The following is a 19,941-nucleotide window of genomic DNA, read 5'->3' as shown; positions in this document are numbered from 1 at the left end:
CTAGAGAGGCATTCTGAGGTCAGGTAAGTTTGGGGAAACACTGTGTGAGGTGGTTAAATTTATGTGTCAACCTGACTGGGACATGGGGTTCCCAGACCTTTGGTCAAATATTATTTCTGTGTGCATCTGTAAGGATATATCTGGATGAGATTAACATTTGAATTGGTAGATTGAGTAAAGCATATTGCCCTCATTAATGTGGGTGGGGCTCATCTAATCAATTAAAAAATCTGAATAGAATGAAAAGGCTGAATAAGAGGGAACTCCTTCTGTCTGACTGAGCTAGAACATCAGTCTTTTCCTACCTTTGGACTCAAACTGAAAACCGGGCTCCTTGAGCCTACTGGCTTTTGGACTAGAACTTACACCATAATTCCAAGTTTTCCTTATGTGCCTTTACCAGCATCTTCTGTTTCCTTTTCTCTTCTTGGGGAGTTCTCTGGTTAGTCAGGGGGCCTTTTAAATAGTTATGATTCACCTCTCATATGATGTGAGGACTATGAGGAAGGCCTTGGACAAGACTTCCAGAAACAGCTGGTGTTCATCTGGTCCAGACATTCCATGTCTCAGGACACAAAATGAGACAAACAAGAAGGCAATAGTTGTCGCAGAGAGGGAAAGGATCGATAACCAGCATTCTTCCTGCCAATCTGAATTTGGAAAGGAAGGAACAATGTGAAATTTTACCTTCTTCTCTTGATTAGTCACCACAGACAGAGATCTGGGAGAGTTGACTTTGCTAAGAATCCTCACCCTTTGACAGCTTCTGCCAGTTTCCCCAGGTCTGGAGCGAGTAAGGCATCCCAGTGGGTCTCATCCTGGTCACCGAAAACTGTAGATGACAAAAAATAATTTTCCCTCTACCCATTATGCTGAGTGCTTGGCCAAGACCCTTTTTTCTCTAGGGCATCTCGTAAATGGATAAGCTTATGTAGGATGGTTGGAAGTTCTCCACTGTGGCTACTGTAATTTAAGATTATCTTCAGTAAGTTTAACCCACTTGTTCAGCCTTAAAACAGAATTTTATTTACTCGAGGCCTTACAATGGACCCGGTCTAATTTAAGTTGGACTTAATTAAGCAAGCAAGCTCAAGGGACTCACGGGTACCTACGCCTGCTTGCTCGTTGCTCCTGAGAATTACTGGGGGTCTCCTCAGTTCCCTCTCTGACACCAGAGCTGTTAAAAAATGAACTGAGGCATATTAAACATTTTAAGAGCTTATTTGCACAAAAATCGATTTGAATTGGCAGCACCAAACCAGAAGTGGTTAGGTTTGTTCCCTACTTCATATTTATTTGGTGTGTAATGGGTTAGATCCTTTGGGGAAAGTAGGTGACACACGGTCTCTGTTCCTCACCAACTTTGAGGTTAAAAGGCACCACTTTACCAATGGAAGTATGGATGTTCTTAAAAAAGATTTGCCTCTTCAGTGACATCTGGTTTTCTGTTTAATGATTTTGGTCTCCTCTAGGGCACTGCATCAGTGGGGAAATGGTGAGGTTAGTCTTTTGGCTTGATCTCTGGCTTCCTTTGCCCCTGCTGTTTTTAGCTTTTTCATAGATTTGGTTTGCTGGATTTTCTCCCTTTCTTTCCCTTCCTGTTTCTCTCTTTTCTTTCTCTCTCTTTTTTTCCTCTGACCCTCTCTTCTTTTATCTCCCATTCCTTCCTCACTCCCTCCTTTCCTTCCAATACAATTTTATTCAATGCCAATACAATTTTTGTTTTGTTTTGTATTCTAATACAATTTCACCTACTATGTGAAAAAGGGTAAATAAACCATAGACAGTCATATAAATAAATAGTTAAAATACAAAGCAATACATGCTACTGTTAATTTATATGCAAACTGATTTAGTTGTGTAACATAAGAGAAACTGAATTTGATCCAGGATTAGGGGAAATGTTTCACAAAAGAAGTGAAATTTAGTGTGGGTTTTGAGGGATATGTATGAGTTTACCCAGCGCATAGTGGAAGGAGGAGATACCTATATGTGTAATGGAGCCAGCAAGTCTGGAGAAGAAAGAAGTCTGGAGTGACAGAGAGCATCAGAAATGTGAAGGCGTGACTAAGGTAGGAAAGACAGGTCAAACCCTGGCTCTGAAGAGTTTGTAAGTGATGCGAAGGTGTTTAGACTCTTATTCTGGCTAAAAGCTTCCAATGACATTGCAAACTTTCTAAACAGGGAATATATGTTATGAGCTCTGAATTTTATTTAAAGCTCAAAATTGTATTATCAAAAGAGTCAATAATGATGATAGTAGGAGCTGTCATTTATTGTGTAGAGACTCTGTGTTAGCCACTTTATACACATTGTTGCACTTGATTCTTACCACCACATCACCTGTCGGGGTGTTATGGGTTGAATTGTGTCCCCCTCTCCCACTCCCAAAATTCATCTGTTAAAGTCCCAACCCCCAGTATTTCAGAATGAAATCGTATTTGGAGATAAGGACTTTAAAGAGGCATTAAGTTAAAATGAGGCCTTTAGGGTGGGCGCTAATCCAATCTGGTTGGTGTCCTTACAAGAAAAGGAAATTTGGGCACACAGAGAGACACCAGGGTTGTGTGAGCATGGAGAAAAGACCGTGGAGGACACAGGGAGAGAGCGGCAACCTGCATGCCAAGGAGAAATGCCTCAGCATGAAATTAACTTTGCTGACACCTTGATCTTGAACTTCTAGCTTTCAGAACTGTGAGAAAAAAAGTACTGTTGGAGGGCTTCCCTGGTGGCGCAGTGGTTGGGAGTCCGCCTGCCGATGCAGGGGACGCGGGTTCATGCCCCGGTCCGGGAGGATCCCACATGCCACGGAGCGGCTGGGCCCGTGAGCCATGGCCGCTGGGCCTGCGCATCTGGAGCCTGTGCTCCGCAGCGGGAGAGGCCACAGCAGTGAGAGGCCCGCATACCGCAAAAAAAAAAAAAAAAAAAAAGTACTGTTGGTTAAGCCCCTGAGCCAGTGGTATTTTGTCATGGTGGCCCTGGTAAACTCATACAGGAAGATTGCTATCCCCATTTTGTAGCCGTGGTGACCAAAGCACGGACAGCCATCTTTCCATGATTGCACAGCAAACCTACAGAGATAGGATGAAACTGAAGTCACTGTACCTCGAGGCTTTCTCAGAGTCCTGGAGGGGCCTGGAGACTGAGGAGCATAAGGCAATAGTCCACTTGGGCTTTTAAAGGTCATATAAAAGGGTGGTAGATGGTTGAGTTTGAGGGACCCATGCTTCAGGCTGTGTTTCCCAGACACTCTTTTCATCAGAAACATGGTGCCTAACTGCTCTCTTTAACCTGTCTTATATTAGTAACATCACAAAGAAATTCTATAGTTTCTCTCTAGATCAAGGGTGAGAATCTGGAGGTATTTTTTAAAACTCAGGAAATAGTCCATATTAAGATGAGCAAGAAAGATCTATGAGGCTGTCTTCCTTGCCGTAAATTGTGTACTTTATGGTAGAAATGATTACTGCTTTCATTCATGTGGCAGCTGCTAATGAGCACCACCAGCCCATCGGATCATCCAGCTGTCAGGCTGGCTTTGCAGAGTGCACAGTTTTGGTTTCCCAGGGTATAATTCAGTGTCAGAAGAGTTTATGTGTGCTTAAGCCCCTGCAGCCTATAGATAGGAAACACACTCTGAATGCAGTAATTATATTTTTAGAGTGCTGGGTTTGTGCTAATAAATCAGAGAGGTAAGGCTGGCAGGATTAGGGACTACTGCCAAAGACAATAATGTCAAGAATCTGGCCTCCCACCCACGTGCTCAGCCCACCCAGATCCTAGCAAGGAGCTCTAGGGGCCCATACTTAGCAGGAGGAGCCTAGCATTCAGCATCTGGTTACACAGTCACTTGTGAATTTCATGTCTACTTGTCCCTTTTCATGAAGACAAGGAAATTTAAAAAAGCCTTTTACTGATTGTGTTGGGGGATCATTGGAAATAAGACAGATTTATGAATGAATATTCTGTTTTAGTTTCCTTTTCTCTTCCTCCTCATTCTTTCAGTTCATTCCATTTCTCTTATGAAAACGAATGATAAATAGATGGAAAGAAAAGACTATATATACTATTAGTAAAAAATACACATGTGTACTCAGGAGACCTTGGTTTTAGTTCTGACATTGCCACTAATTGGCTGTGTGACCTTGGGGAAGTCATTTTACCTCTCTGAGCCTCCATTGCTGACTCTACAAAATGAAGGGGTTAGACTATGTAATTCTAATATTTGATGATACCAAAGGTTGAAGGATATCAACTAGCATGCATTATTAGTGATGGGGTCAGACCTGAGAGAGTTGGGGATGTGCTACTTTGTTTGACTGTCTCCTTTCTCCCACCTCATTTCTCCATTTACTCCATTTTCTTTGTTTCTCACTAGCGGTAAGGACCTTACACCTGGGTGTCCAATGGACCATGCTTCAGGCACTTTCCAATCCTAACCTTGTCTATCAAACTTTGTCAGTTCTGGGTCCTATTCCACCGGAGCACCTTCAGGTAAAAGAAACAAATGGATATATGATTTCATAGTTAGGCAATGATTCATAGTATAGCCTCTACAATCCAATAACCACTTAGTGAGTACCTACTATGTGCAAAGTACTCTGTTATTGACAATAGGGATTTAGATAAATAAGATGTGGTCCCTGCCCTTCAGAGTGTACACTTTAGGGAGGGACACACACCACTGACTGTGACGTAAGCTGGTTTGCAATGACAGGAAGGAGGAACGCCTGAGCTGGGTCTTGCTGACTGATTGGCTGGATTCTTAAAGGCAGCAGTGGGTGGAGGGGAGGGAGGTCAACTGCAGGAAACCTAGGATAAAGGCACGTGACAGGAAGCATTCAAAGTGTGTTTGGTGAAAGGCATGTAGTCTGGGAGGTGGGTAATGATTTGGATGTAAGGATAGCTTTAGGAGAAGATGAGCTGCAGTGGAAGCAGTGACTGGGGCTTTGAATGCCAGGCTGAAGAATCTGGGCTGCGTTGTATACGTGGTTTAGAGCCATTGAAAGTTGGCTGGGTCCTGTCATGAGCTGAAGCTCTGTTCTCCCTAGCACGTGGTGTGGTTGGAGAATTGGGGTGAGGAGACCCAGCCATGGTCCATTTGCACAAGGGATCCAGAATTCTAGACTTCAGGAGGTGCTACTTTTGGTGCTAGCTCTGATGGGAGACACTTCCTATAACCCTGTAAATATTGTAGGGATAGGGGACATTGGTAGCCCATAATTTTGGTTTTGGAGCACCTAGGAAATACCCCTGGGGATTCTTGTGATGATTTGGGAGGATCTGGAGGGGTCTGCAGGTCCTGCAGAGTGGGTGGGGGTAGAGCCAGAGAAATGCTTTTGCATGCATGTCGTTGTCTCCCTGGGAAGCCGTGGTTAGGAGAAGAGGAGGGGGCTTCAGAGGGCAGTGTATTAGGGAGAAAAGAAGGGGCCTGATGACCAACACTTTTTGGAGCCATGGTGGTGGAGATGAGGCCCTTGGACACATACCATTGTGGGGGTTGGTGAACTTGTTTGGTCTCAGCACAAGGTTGCTGCTAACCCTTTAGCATCAACTTTGGAGGCTGACGCCTCCAAAGGTCACCTCCAAAAGGTGTGGGGGCAAATACAGTGAACTCTTTGTTACCTTTGACTTGAGCAGCAAACACCCTAGGAGACACCATTGGTCTAGTAGCTTTTAAAAATTTAATGGTATCTTTAAAAGCCTGGGGATTAGCCAATGAGCTTCCTCCTGTCACAGAAAGGACTAAGGAAGATTTGAAGGAAGAGCTGGCCTCTTCCCTTTCCTCCTGGGTCTGCTAGACAAACAGGTTCTGGCAGCTTACACACCCAATTTTGGCCTGGAAACGTGAAGAGTTAGCACACGGGGAGTGGGAGGACCCTTTAATTCTGTATGATAACCTGAGAGAGCTGTGGATAATGGGTATGAAAAGGCTGAGGGCTTATTTCAGTTGAGGCCTTTCACATTTCAATGCCCTGATCTTGCATTCTCCCAGCAGCACCCTCTCAGATACGCTCAACACATCCACTTAAGTAACTCGATTACTCTTGCAGGCGCTTTTACATAATGCACCTCCCATCAGGTTGGGTGCTCAATCATTCAGCACAGGACCCAGCATCTCTCCTCTAATATCACTTTACACACAGCTAACGAACACGGGTTCCCAACAAGTGACTGCACCAGTCAATAAAGGACGGCACAATCCTACCTGCCCACGCTGCTGCCACTGCCTCTGGAGCCAATTAGCCTGCTCCTTCCTGGGTGCTGCGGGAATACATTTCCCAAAGTGGTTCTCCTGTTCACCCTGGGGTTATTGTTCTCTCGTTCTCCTTCTTTGCAGAGGGCATGCAAAACAGAGAGGCTGTGGCAGTTCCTCTCACAGGATAGACAGGTTAGCGCTGGGAGCTGGGGACATGATTTAAATTCACCATCCAAATCCAGCACCTTAATCCAAGCAAAGGAGAGTGTGGTAGATGTGAGGAACCCCCGTGATTCCTGATGCTCTGAAAAGCAAGGAAGCTGCTGAGAGAACAGACTGGTGTGTATATCACCCCCTTTCCTCTTTTAGTCTCATGGTTTGAATTGTTACGTGACAGGTACAAGATCCAGGAATAAATGAAAGTGCACGTTCCCTGTTTGCACGAGTCCTTTCTCCTGCTCACCCCTGCCATGAAATCACAGTTAGGTGTGAAGCAATGGTCCCTGTGCTGGGAGTCATGATGCAGCAACAATCTCTGTTTGGATGGCTTCAGGCAGGAAAACTCACCAACATCCTAATTTGCTCTCCTCCTGTGGAATTTCTGCCCTGCCTCTCACACAGCACTGAGAGGACCAAATGATAAAACGTCTGTAAAAATACTTTGTGAAAGTAAAGCTCTGTACAGATATATGTTTTGAGTGATAATGTGGGGAAGTGGAAACAATGATAGCTAGATGTCAGCAGGTTAGAGCCCTAAATTATTTTCTGTTCAGCTCTGCCACTTGCTAGCTCAGGAGCCTTGGACACGTCACCTCACTGACGTGGGACTGTTTTCTCATCCAGAAACTGGGGAAGATAAAGCCTATTTCATAAAATTGTTTGAAAATTAAGAGGTGATATGTGTGAAGAGTTAGAAAACTGTGGAGTATTGTACACATGTAAGGAATAGTTTGTTATTGCCTATGTTGATTTAATTGTGGCCTTAATCCAACTGTCCCTGGCCCTTGGGTATTTCATTTGCATTTTATTATTTTCCACTAGTTTTTATGCTGCTCTTTCTTTAGTTTGAAAAAAGCCTCCTCTCTGTTTTAAGTCTTCTCAATGAGATAATAAGCTTCTCAGGCACAGCCTGCATGGTTAGGTCTGCAGTGGGTTCTTCAGCAGCAGCTATCATCCCATTGAAGGATTTGTATACAGCCAGTGCTTAATAAATGCTGCAGATCCACTGAAGTCACTTGAGCACTCAGATTCATGTTCTGAAATGCTACCTCATTTCTAAGAAAGATGCTAGTGGTCTGACTCAAGGAAAGAAATAAAAAAGTGAGCCTCGAGAGTTATTCTTTGATGTTCTCTTCTTTCCTTGATGTTCTTTTTCTTGATTCAATGAATGAGTCTTGTTCCCTAAGCCAATTATGAGAGTCAGTCACTCATCACAAGTTCTCTCCCAGTGAGGCAGTAAAGTCTTTAATGATGGGGCCTTGTTGTAACTAATGGAATGAGACTGGAAGAGATATCTCTTGAGTAAAAGTTTTAATCTCCGTTCCAGTCTAATACAGTATCTTAAACTGAAAGATGCAATAGGATTAAAATACCTTTATTTCTCCAGATTGGAAATATCAATGCTTTTGAAACTTTAAGGCTACAAATCCATTGCATTTATATATAGTTTTGAGCTGGATCAATTTCTATAGGCGCTAGTTATGGTATGTATTGTGAATTTTGTGCCTGGGTTGAGATTGCTAAGAGCAACTCTCCACTTCAATCTATTAATTGCTTATTGAGTTCCTAGGAGGTGGAAAACACTGTGCTGAACTTGTGGGAGACATAGAGAAGGGGGAGATATGGGCCCTGCACCCGCATTAACTCCTACCCACCCAGCGTCTGCATCGCAGTAGGTAGGGGAGCTGGAGGTATGTTCCTTTGCAATTATCAATAAATGCTTTCTCTCAGCATGTGGAGGCTGAGAGAATCAAATCCCATGACTTCATGCCTCCATGGTTATTTCCTAGAGTCCAAGCCTTAGTACAGAGAGTCATGCCTCTTTTCCTGATTCCTCCACAATGACATTGGTCATAATAATCTTTGGCAAGTTTCTGACTTGTCAAAGGGATTTCTACGATGACTGACAGCATCGTTGATATTGAGAAATCATGGATTAGAAAGATAACAGCAGTAAAAGGAGATGGGGAAGGTTAGGATTGGAAAGGGAGCAAATGTGGTAGGATCAAGGAAAACTGTATTTGGTTGAAGGTAATTTATGTACTCCTGATCATTTTAAGACATTTCCCAAGGCTGAGTTGATGTTTTTTCCCCTCTGCCTTCCTCCATCTCTAATCTATTTCATCAAGTCACTGCGTGGAGGCCTGGAATGCCCTCAAATTCACTACTATTAGCAACTAGATGGAAATTCCAATGGTAAATAGACTCAAATTCAAAGTTATTTCAATGTTCCCACAAAGATATAGTTTCTTTAATTATGAAAGGTCAGTGTCATACCCTCCAGGAATACTGGCCAGCTGTGCTAAAGTCTGCTGCTGCCTCTAGAACTTCTCCTCTTGCGACTTCACATCTGGAAACTTCCCTAACGAGATCCAAGCAGTCTTCTGGAAGCTCGGGACGTCGGCTGGTGGCTGATCCCAGGGCAACCACAGCCTCTGACAGAGGAGTCTCACATTAACCAGCCAACCACTGCTGCATAACACAGACCCTTCTCTGCGTGTGGACACTGTTACTCCCACCACAGAGGAACTCACCGGGCGGCGGGTCTTACGTGGCCGGCGACGGTCCGAACGTTCTGCGCAGGCGTGGCCCCGCCCTGTGAATTCCCGCGGAAGGTCTCGCGTGGTCGCACGCTCTCTACTCCGGCAGAGATCCTGAGGAGACTGGAAAGATTCTGAGGAGACTGAAAAGGAGGCCGCTGCTGACGAGGCTGTGACCCAGGAGGCGTCTCAGAGACAATGGGCTGTGCCAGCTCCCAAATTACTGCTTCTCAACCCTGGGTGGCGGGCTGGTCTGAAGGCGTTTGGGTAGGAGCCGCAGCGCGCCACTCGGCACTGGACGGCGGCTCCGGCACTCAGGCCACGCAACGGGCAGAAACAACCACTGACTGGTCTTAAGCTGGCCTTCCACAGACTCATAAACAGAAACTGGAAATAAGGCTGACAGAAAATAAATGGTCCTTTTTAAAAACAGAGTAAGGCCCAGACAGTGGGAGTAAGGCCTTGAGTGAGGAAAACCTCCCGAGGGGCTAGCCTGAACTGGAAGGGACTGCGAACGCCTGCTATCTTGTCTTCTTTGGCCAAGGACCTTCGACCACACACTGTGGTGTTGTCGACTCCTCATCACCGCAGCTGCTCCGCGGGTTAATACCCCTCGTCAAGTGTGGCTTCTACAACTGGACACGATATTCCAGGTGGGTGACCAGTGTGGAGCAGGGCCTCTTGCTGACCTTGTTCTGTACATTATGTCCAGGTGTATAGCTCGATATCCCTTACAGGAGCTTTCTGAAACTTTTATAAAGATGTCTATGGAAGGGTGATAGTTTCAGAAAGCAGAGTTCAGAAACATAGGGCCCTTAGAATGTTAGTGTTAACATTCTTAAACCGGAGAAATTTTCACAGGAAAAGAAATCCCCATAAGAACACTATAATTGTGAATTTGTATCTCCAAAGAGTTTTAGATTGGAAAGTCATCCTAAGGAGGTTCTCTTTTTTTTAAATATTTTTATTGGGGTGTAATTGCTTTACAATGTTGTGTTAGTTTCTGCTTTATAACAAAGTGAATCGGCTATACATATATCCCCATATCTCCTCCCTCTTGCGTCTTCCTCCCACCCTCCCTATCCCACCCCTCCAGGCGATCACAAAGCACCGAGCTGATCTCCCTGTGCTATGCGGCTGCTTCCCACTAGCTATCTATTTTACTTTTGGTAGTGTATATATGTCCATGCCACTCTCTCACTTCGTCCCAGCTTACCTCTCCCCCTCCCCGTGTCCTGAGGAGGTTCTTGTAAAATGTTTATAGTTATCCCAGACATGCCTTGTCTATACAGAATTTCTTGGACTGACTTATGTATTTCCCTATTAGAAATTTACCCGACTCTTCTACCACGGAAAGTCTGGGTTACGCTACTGTGATGGTTTCAGATTGGTCAGTTCCATGGCATTGGGTGAAATTCTCCTGGAATATGCAGCTTTCTTCTATAAAGGGGAAGAATGTGGGTGGAAGTTGGAGTATTGAAAGAGCTCAGAATCAGAGGATGGCCTCTGGGAGTAGCTTCAGGAAGCCTCAGGAATGACTGAGGCTCCAATGAGATGATGGGAGTAAAAGCCACAGACCACAGGTATGGAGTTCTATGAAAATATAAGGAGCACAGTATTGTGAGCAGGCTCTTGTCCAGTGTGGTAGGGCAGGTGCTAAGAAGCTTTGCAGTCTGCTCTGGTTCTTATAATATAGAGCTCCTACCCGGTTTCCCCTTTGCCATATTCTAATCCTAATTGCTACCTTGGACAAGTTGCTTTAACTTTAAGCCATGTTTTTCTTGTTGCTACAGAGATTATTTTACTACTAATGACTGTAACTCCTTCTCCATGTTTCTTCCAGCCCCTCCCCTACTCTTATAGATAGTTCTGGAAGTGTGTATCCTAGGCACTGGTAATCATAATCACCTTCCTGTGGCCTCCATGGTGCGAAGTCCAGGACATGTATCTATGGCAGTGCTGTCCTGGGCAGAGTGGAGGAGGGGCTATTTATCGTTAGGTTTTGACCAAGTTCCTTGAGTCATAGGCAGTATGGAGTGGCCAGGGCCACCCTGACCTGCACCCCATGCCTTCTTACCCTGCAAGCAGTGGCATGAGATTGGGGGTGGGGTGTAGGGTATGGACACTGTTTCTCTTTTCTCTGGAGGAAGGGTAACCAAGGAAGTTTGAAGTGTCCTTGGATACACTGCCAAGGTCTGCTTCTCCCATAAGCATGGGGCCAGGAGAAGGAACTGGGCTCACTGGGTGACGCCCAGAGGTCAGAGCAGCCCACCACGTCCTCCTTCCTGAGTGAATGTGGTGGTTTCCCTGGGACCCATGTAGGGAGAGTACTTCTGTGATGCCAGTATACTCAGTAGCTTCTAATTCAGCCAAGCCAAACCTTCAATGTAAATCATCCTTGTCCCAGACATTTGCTTTTTACCCAACAAAGTCATCAGATCCTTACCTGAAGTTATGCAAGAAGTGTTTTAAAGGAACCCTGTGAAATGAATTCCTTTTTCCCCTGTTTCCTTCCCTGGCCCCTCGGCAATCCCCATTGTTCAGCAAGGGATTACTGCACAAACCAGGCAACCTCTCTTTCACTCAACAAAGAAATTTAGCGATCTCTGAGGCTGTGTCACCTTGCCAGCAGAAACACTGAATGGCAATAGCGCTGAGAGTCGACACTAATAGCTGACACCAAATTAAACTGCCAGACTCAGTGTGATGTAGCTCTGTCACCTCTTGACACTTCTGATGTGAGTACAGGGGCTTCTGCAGGAAATTCATCAGCTGTAGTTCATGATGCATCATCTTTACATATCTGTCCGTCTACATCTGTCAGCAGCGGGCAATCCTCAGATGACTTCAGTGATTGGTATACAGATTGCACTACCTCCAGACATAGTAAACAGGGTTTTAACTCCTAGGGCTCCTTTAGCTCTACCTTCCCTACTGACAAGGCCTGGTTACTGGTGTTGCCATTCGCCTTGTGTTTCAGGTGGTGATTGACAAAGGCTGATTAAGACGGTCTCCTTTCTTTTTTCCTACTAACCAGTATCTCACATTCGTTCCTTCTTTCCAAGTTAGCTATTCTGTGGATGCATATTTTCTTCGATGTGTATTTCTAGAATGTCGTCTAAAAACATGTATTTGCTCATTAATGGTTTCATTTGCCATTGCCCTGATGGGGAAAATTATGTTTAGTACAGGCTCATCTTGATAATCAAACTTGTTTGCTTCCCAGTGGAAAATGTCTTTGATTTTTCTGTGCCTTCCTGGCAGATCATTTTAGTATAGTAATAGCTGCTAATGTGCCAAGATCAGCGACTTGCTGATTTAAAAAATATTTTTAGACCCTTAAAATTCTCAGTGGTTATTACCACCTTAGGTATTTATTTCACACGTTTGTTTACATCTTCAAGTTTCTACACACTCTGAGGAGTAAGTTAAGTTGCTTTTCAGGGGGTGCAAATGTGTTTTTTCCTTTGCATGTCTTCCTAATATGATTCTGGAAAGAATAATCTCAAATATATAAATAGTGGTGAGGACATGGGAGTCTCCAGCTTTTGGTATCATAGTACAAGCTGTATTTAAAAAAACTTTTTTTGGGGGGATTCATTGCAACGATACTACTCTCCATATGCATTTCTCCAGAATAAAGACTACAGTTTTTTACAAACCACATGTGAGTGTTTATTTTTTGTTTTAAGGAAAATGAGCTTTTCAGTGGTAAGGACGATGCTTTCTTGTTTTAATTCATTGATAATAGAGCATTTGCTATCATTGCCATAGTGACTGGGAAACGCTGTCCCATGCTGGCTCATGAGGGCCATTCTTAGGCCAAGAGTAGTGCTGTCCCTCAGGTTGTAAGATTCATCTGGTAGTTGCTCTTACTTGGGACGCCTAGTCACTTCCTTCGATTTTGGGCCACTGATGAGGTCCATAGTGTGTTTGAAGACACCCCTGCGAGGACATCTCTGGTGGCAGTGGTCAGTTGTGAGACCTTCTTGAGGGTGGTAGGGGTGTGAGAGTGTAGCAGGGGGTACGCCCAGTGCACTAACTAGAGGTGGCGATAGATCCAGAATGGACTTTCTAAGGCAGGTGAAATTCCTGTTTAAATTTCTTGAAATAGTCTGAATTTAGCTTTAAAATAATCTGGGGATGGGTGAGTAGAGGTGTTGATGGCAAGTAGAGATGAAATAAGATTTACCAGGAATTTATAGTGTTGAAGCTGGGTGATGAATATATGGGGTTCATTAAACTATTCTCTCTGCTTTTGTATATGTTTTAAAATCCCTACAATACAAAGTTAAAAAATGATATTCAGTTTCTTGAAATGGTAGGTTATGACTCTGTAAACTGAAATTACATTGATTTGATTATTGTTAATGATCTTGCATTGTTTAATAGATGAATCCATATCAAGCATCTTTAATCCTAATTTTACGTTGATCTCAAAAAGGATTCAATGTGGACTGTATTTTCTTAGTTCCTTTTGGACTTCTCTCTTTTCACAAAACCACTGGTTTTGGTGTCAGCCTTAAGCGTAGGTCAGCTCCTAAGGTCACTGCCTAAGGGAAGCCTGACATTTGATATACTTACCTAGGGTATTGCCTGGTACTTCAAGAAAATAAGGATCCCCCTCCACATCCCTTCACCCTAGAGTTCTCCTGACAATTGTGGCTATGGAGAAGGGGCATTCTGAGAGCAGAGAGGGGGAGGCAGTGCTCACAAGACTGTATCCACGTGAATCATGTTTTTATACCTAGGTCACCCCATTTGAGTTTTATTCCTGTTCTTCAAAGTGCTGTCTTGATTCAGAATGCAAGACACTGTTACTTTTAATAAGGCTGGTCTTTACATCAAGGAGGATCATGTCATGTAAGGTTTATGGCATAACAGTAAGATTAAATATCTCACACAGTCCAAATTTCACATGGGTTTCATGAATGAATGAATTTTAAGGAGAGCATGCTTAGGATGAATTCACAGAACACAGTTCTTGACTAATACACAAGACTATATTCTAATACAGCCCAAAGCAGGAATATATTCTTGCTTACTCAGAACCATTGTGGTAAGGTCAAGTCCCAGTATATCGAGCCAGCCTGAGAGAAAACAGCAAATGAAGTGGTGGGAAAAAATGCTTTGAATCTAACTTATAAGTCCTATCTTAAACATATTTGGATAGAAGATACTTAGGACATTTTTGTAAAATGATAGATATCTCAGCAATAAGACAGCTGTGAGAATCCAGTTTATATGATTTGAGATTGCTCTGCTTAAATATACATTTGATATGCTTATGAAACATGGAGTTATTGGAATAAGGCACAGGGTAAAAACAAATTCAGACTGGCTACTTAAGGCTATGTTTCAGAGGCTGTGACTTGAAGTGGCTGAGGTAAACAGCTCACTCAGCTGGGGATTATAATGGGAGTGCTGACAACCCTCACTAATTAGGATGCTCTCAGGCAGCTCTGTAATAGCTGTGGGGAGCAGCTATCAGTAAACAGTGTTATATTTGGGGGGTCATTGCATCGGGTGTCTCTCTGCACAGCAGAGACTTCACTTGCCTTGCTTCTAGCAGTCATCTTGCTTCCAGCTCTTTCTTTAACACCCCAAGGATCTCATGCCCTTCTCCAAGAGACACAAAGGATTCTGAGCTTACTAGCAGTCTCCTCCCCGGGCAGAGGGTGAAAGATGACACGTGCAAACACACAAACTAATTATAACCCTGTTTAGTTCCTGTGGGTGAATCTATCTGTTCATCCCCTTGGCCCTTTCCCACATTTAATTCCTATTTGGTGCAGAGGGAAGGATTATTTCTGGAAACCATCCTTTCCCCTCCAGTTCTCCCCCCAGCTGCCAAACACAGGCAGTCATCCTGTGGTAATTAACAATCTCATCATGAGGAGTACATTTTATGGTACTCTTCGTCAGGTAAATTCTAAATTAGCTCAGTTAAATCGGGTCATAAGACACAATGCTGCCATGTCTATTAGCTCCTGGACCTCTGCCAATACACCACACTATTTCGGGAGCTGGGCTTCTGGCAAAAGGAATCATTACCCAGAGATTATGGGCAGGAAGGGTGGTGTGGGGGCACCCAGTAATGGTGGCTTTCTCTCATTCTGGCTTCACTCTCAAGTTCTGGGGTGATAAATGAAGGGTTAGAGCGACTGACTGGGGGCAGGGTAGGGTATGGGGATGCTGAGGGAGTGCTGAGGGACCTATCACTGAGGTCACTGTCCCTGCCATCACCTGGGATTTCTGGGGAAAGGCTGCTGCCAGGTTCACTCTTGGTTTCCCAATGGCCCTGAAGAGGATGGAAGGGCATCTCAGACACTGCAAAGAGTGGTTTGACCTCCCGAGGCCATGCTCTCAGAATGAGATTGAGTGGAGAAAGACTGGGGGCTCCAGGCCCTTCTTGGGCAGAACATCTGGATGACTTTGAGCAAGTCACTTTCTCCCTTCTTGTTCTGTTTCTTCACCTACTGATTGAAGAGGTTGGGCAGTAGGACCCCTGAAGTCCTTCTGTCTCAAACATCTTGTGACTCTGACATTCTCTGCAAACCAGTGGAGTTGACCTGGGATGTTTTCCTGACTCTCTAGAGACAGCTGTGGGCTCTGTGGGCGCAGGCTGGTGCCCTCCTTTGGGTGGTGTTTAAAGCATGGCTGCCTCTGGTTCTGAAAATACATCTTTCTAAGATTTTTCTGGCTACTTTTGATGTTCTGAACCTGCAGGGAGCAAGGAATTCAGCACAAAATAACCCACTGTGTACTAAATGCCAAGAGAGGAACATTTAACTTCAAAAAGATATGCAAACAAGCATGTTTTTTTAAAGGACCTACAGTGTGCCACAGCAGTTTTCCTGGAGTATGTGTGTGTGTACTGTGGGGAGGGGTACAGGATAGATTACTGCCATGAACAAAATACTCTGCCCATAAGTAGTTTGCAATATAATGGAGATCAAAGTGGGCTAGCTGCCAGTTTTGTGCTAGAAATTCTACCTTGAACTACCAGAAAACCTCCACAGGCATTGCTGCCTCCACCACCCCAAACTACATGTCTCTGCCACTCCTTTCTCCAGGAGCAAGGGACATCTCATCAGCCTGTCATCAGCACTGCATACTTCCCCCAAACAGTGTCATCTTTGTGTGCCTGATTGGTAAGGCCTAAACCTCAGGCCTGTGTCCTAGCTGCAAGGGAGGCTGGGCATTTGTGTTCTACTTTGGGGAGGTTGGATTCACAATGTGGGGATTTTCCCCAGACACAGGAAGTTGATTCAAAAGCTAATGGGCCCTGTGAAAGTGGCAGATGTCACTACTCCATCCCAGCCAACTTCCTGCTTCCAAGTATATGAAGGAGTGACATGTGGGCAAGAAAAGACCAGAGGAAACTTTTATCAAGAAGCTCTGTAGCAGATGTGGTGGGTGTGCCACCCATATCCATTGGAATTTACCATATTAAGGTGCTCTGTTGCTTCCAGCTGCCAGCATCTGAATCTCTTCGCCCAGGATGGGAGTGCTGGGGGAATTAACACAGTTAATTGAATTAACTGTCAATCAATCACTGAGATCAACTCCCTTGCCCCTTGGGTGGGATAACCCAGTGGCTCTTGTTTTACACAATGTCCCAGAGTTTCTCCCTGGGAATAAGCCCCAGTTGTCCACAGTGTAGGTGGCTTGCTATCTGACCCTTTATTGCTTCCTTCCCTGCCAGGTCTCACTTTGTCACTTGCCTACAGGTGTTTCCTGTGCCTCACAAGTATACACCCTGTGCCTCATTTGGGGTCTGCCTCAAGGGGATCCCATGCTAAGGTGACCTTTTTTGCCCTAGGTGTTCTAACATTCTGAGTTAATTCTTTACAGTGTTTAATGAGGAAAGTGAGGCTCGGTTACCAGCCTGACTTTCATAGACGACTTCCTCGCTCACTGACCGTGAAGTCTGTCGTGGAGTAGGCTGCTCCAGGGCAGGGCTATACCTTCAGGTCTTCAGGCTTGGCCGCAAGAGCCCTCACAGCTTCTCCCTGCTGCCCCCGGCAATAATTCAGCTGACAGAAAATCACTCGTAGGTCCGTCCTCTGTACAAATTGCTGCTAAAACACTTTAAAAGAGTTCATCTCACTTCTCTCAGAGCTCTTCTCTGTTCCTTTCCAGGTGGCAGAAGACAAAAGAGACAAGATAAAGCAGAACAATTTTGAGCCCTTACAATGCCAAAAAATATAGGCTCTCTGCCTCTTAAGACTAGATTCTCTTTCAACAGAGGGAGGTAATTTCCACTTTGCTCTACAAGAATAAATAAAGCAATCACCATTCTGTCAGTTTTCTAGCTTGGCATTCTTTCAGCTGATTTTATATCCAGCAGTGCGGCTGTCGACAGAGCCTTAGCTAGGCTGAGCTACCTGCAAACCTTTCCAACATACCTCCATAGGAACACTGGAAACTCTTTTCTGAGAGCCCCTGCATATGATAAAAATCAGAAAATGTGTACATAGCTTTTGAACACGGAATGGAACAGAGTTTCAGGACCCCTTCAAAGCATGCTTTTATAAAGTATCTTGCACACATGGAGAAAGAAATCCCTTTTCTAAAGCTGCTTTCCACGGGCTCTCTCTCTCCTGGCTCAAGCTGCTGACCGGCCCTTCCACCCCTCTGGGTGTGTATGGGCTTCCCATGCTCCTGCCCCTTTGCTTTTTCCAGATATAAAAGTCAAACACTCCTACTGCTGTTCCTTTTCTCTGAAAACACTTGATCCGTGAGTTTTACAAACACTCTGTTTTCAAGTTGTGGAAAATGGAGGCACAGAAGAGAGAAGTGATGCCTTTAGAGTTATTCATGGTGCGGAGGGAAGGAGAGCTGCCTTAGAAAATGCTCCCTTAGGAACCAGACAGAAAGGCTTTCATGCCACTTAGTGTTTGAAAAGAACCACTAGAAGGGGCCAGTGTGGAGGGCGCTTGAGGAAGAATTTGACAAATACTGCAGAGTATAAGGTTTTGTTTTTTCCTTTCTGCAAATTATTTTTCAGAAAATAAGGAGTTTTCTTATAGCTCTTTAGTCAATACCAAATTTCTGTTGAACACCTACTATGTGCTAGACAATGCTCTAAACCAGGGGTCAGCAAACTTTTTCTGTAAAGGGCCAGATAGTAAATATTTTAGGCTTTGCAAGTTATACAGTCTCTGTCACAACTGTTTAGTTCTGCTGTTACAGAGCAATACCAGCCATAGACAATACACAAATTAATAGGCCTGATGGTGTTCCAATAAAACTGTTTGTAAAACCTATGTTCACAGATTTGGCCCATAGGCCATATTTGCTGATCCCTGCTCTAGGCACTGGGGATACAGTAGTTCAGGAAACAGTATCCTTGACTTCAAAGAATCTACATTCTGATATAAATTCTACTTTAAAATCTAAATCTTCACCAACAGGCATTTGTGGTTTGGGCTAAGCATTCAGCTACAGTATCATACACGGATTCAAAACAGGCCTAGAGGGAAGTGAAGATGGCCTGCCCTAGGAATTTGTGTGAAGTGACCCAAAAGGTGGCTCTAAAAAGATGTCAAACATGCTTATGATGAGTTTTATTAAAATTACTTCATGTAACGTGAGATTGGCAAAGAAGAAATATTTGTAAATTGGTAATTCTAGATTGATTCTGTGGATATTATTTAAATATGTATGTGAATGAAATTAAAATACTAGCTTTCTCTAAGTAGAAATTTGACTATTTAATTCACATTCTGGAAATCGTATATTCAAGTTGGCTAAAATACTTTTTGGGGACCGTCTATTTGCGGAAATGGGAGATGCCTTCTATTTCATCTCCTGAGTTACCATCCTCTTCTCATTCCTTTTTTTTCTGTTCAGTTTTTATTTCATAGTCATAAAGTTAATTTTGCAATCCAGCTAAGCTTGGAGAGGGATGAGGAAAATATCGAACCCAAAGAACTGCAGTGGGAGCACAAAGATTATAGGATATTTCGAGCAGATGGGGGTGAAGGGGTGCTCTCCTGAGCAGAAAGAATGGTCTGGTGGTTAAGATAAAACACAAGTCAAATTTATTAGATTTGTCCACAGTCAGCAGTGGTGATCTTCTTGCTGGTCTTGCCATTCCTGGACCCAAAGCACTCCATGGCTTCCACAATATTCATTCCCTCTTTCACCTTGCTAAAGACCACGGGTTTGCCATCCAACCATTCAGTCTTGGCAGTGCAGATGAAAAACTGGGAACAGCTTGTGTTGGTTCCAGCATTTGCCATGGAAAAGATGCCAGGACCCATATGCTTCAGGATGAAACTCTTATCAAACTTCTCCCCATAGATGGACTTGCCACCAATGCCATTATGGTGTGTGAAGTCACAACCCTGGCACATAAATCCTGGAATTACAGTATTCTGTGAAAACAGGAACCTTTATAAACACATCCTTTCTCCCCAGTGCTCAGAGCACGGAAATTTTCTGCTATCTTTGGAACTTTGTCTGCGAACAGCTTGAAGGAGACACAGTCCAAGGGCTCACCATCAATGGCAATGTCGAAGAACACGGTGGGTTGACCATGGCTGGACAGTGGGAGAGGCTCCAGGCGGCAGCATCTGCAAGGCCCTCTTCTCATTCCTTGATCCAGCTTTCTCCCTGCTTCTACTCTTGCTCCCATACCCCCCCACATTCCACTCTCTATAAACCTGTCGGAGTGGTTATTTTAACATAGAAATCAGATCATGTGCCTTTCCTGCTTAGGACCCTCAAATGGCTTCCCCCCACATTTGGAATACTATCCAAAGTCCTTCTCCTGGCCCACCAAGGCCATCAAACCCTGGCACTCACCTCCCTTTCCCGCTGGTTTCCCACCTTTCTCTCCTCCCTTACTCTGATCCTGCCTCACTCACCTCCTTGCTGGTCTTTGACTCAAGGCCTTATTTTGCCCTCTTTCTGCATGATGCTTCCTCAGGTCTCCATGTGACTGGCTCCCTCACTTCATGCAGGTCTCTACTT

The 19,941-nt window shown here is 44.3% G+C and overlaps 1 pseudogene; it reads right to left on the bottom strand.

The window, feature by feature from the left end:
- Positions 1-19,010: 19,010 nt before the first annotated feature.
- LOC115864860 (peptidyl-prolyl cis-trans isomerase A pseudogene) lies at positions 19,011-19,322 on the bottom strand (annotated as a pseudogene).
- Positions 19,323-19,941: the final 619 nt, after the last annotated feature.

The sequence above is a fragment of the Globicephala melas genome, chromosome 2, assembly GCF_963455315.2.
Source record: "Globicephala melas chromosome 2, mGloMel1.2, whole genome shotgun sequence".
NCBI classification, from domain to species: domain Eukaryota; kingdom Metazoa; phylum Chordata; class Mammalia; order Artiodactyla; family Delphinidae; genus Globicephala; species Globicephala melas.
The sequence above is the reverse complement of the archived record's forward strand: the minus strand, read 5'-3'. Positions and strand labels throughout refer to the sequence as shown.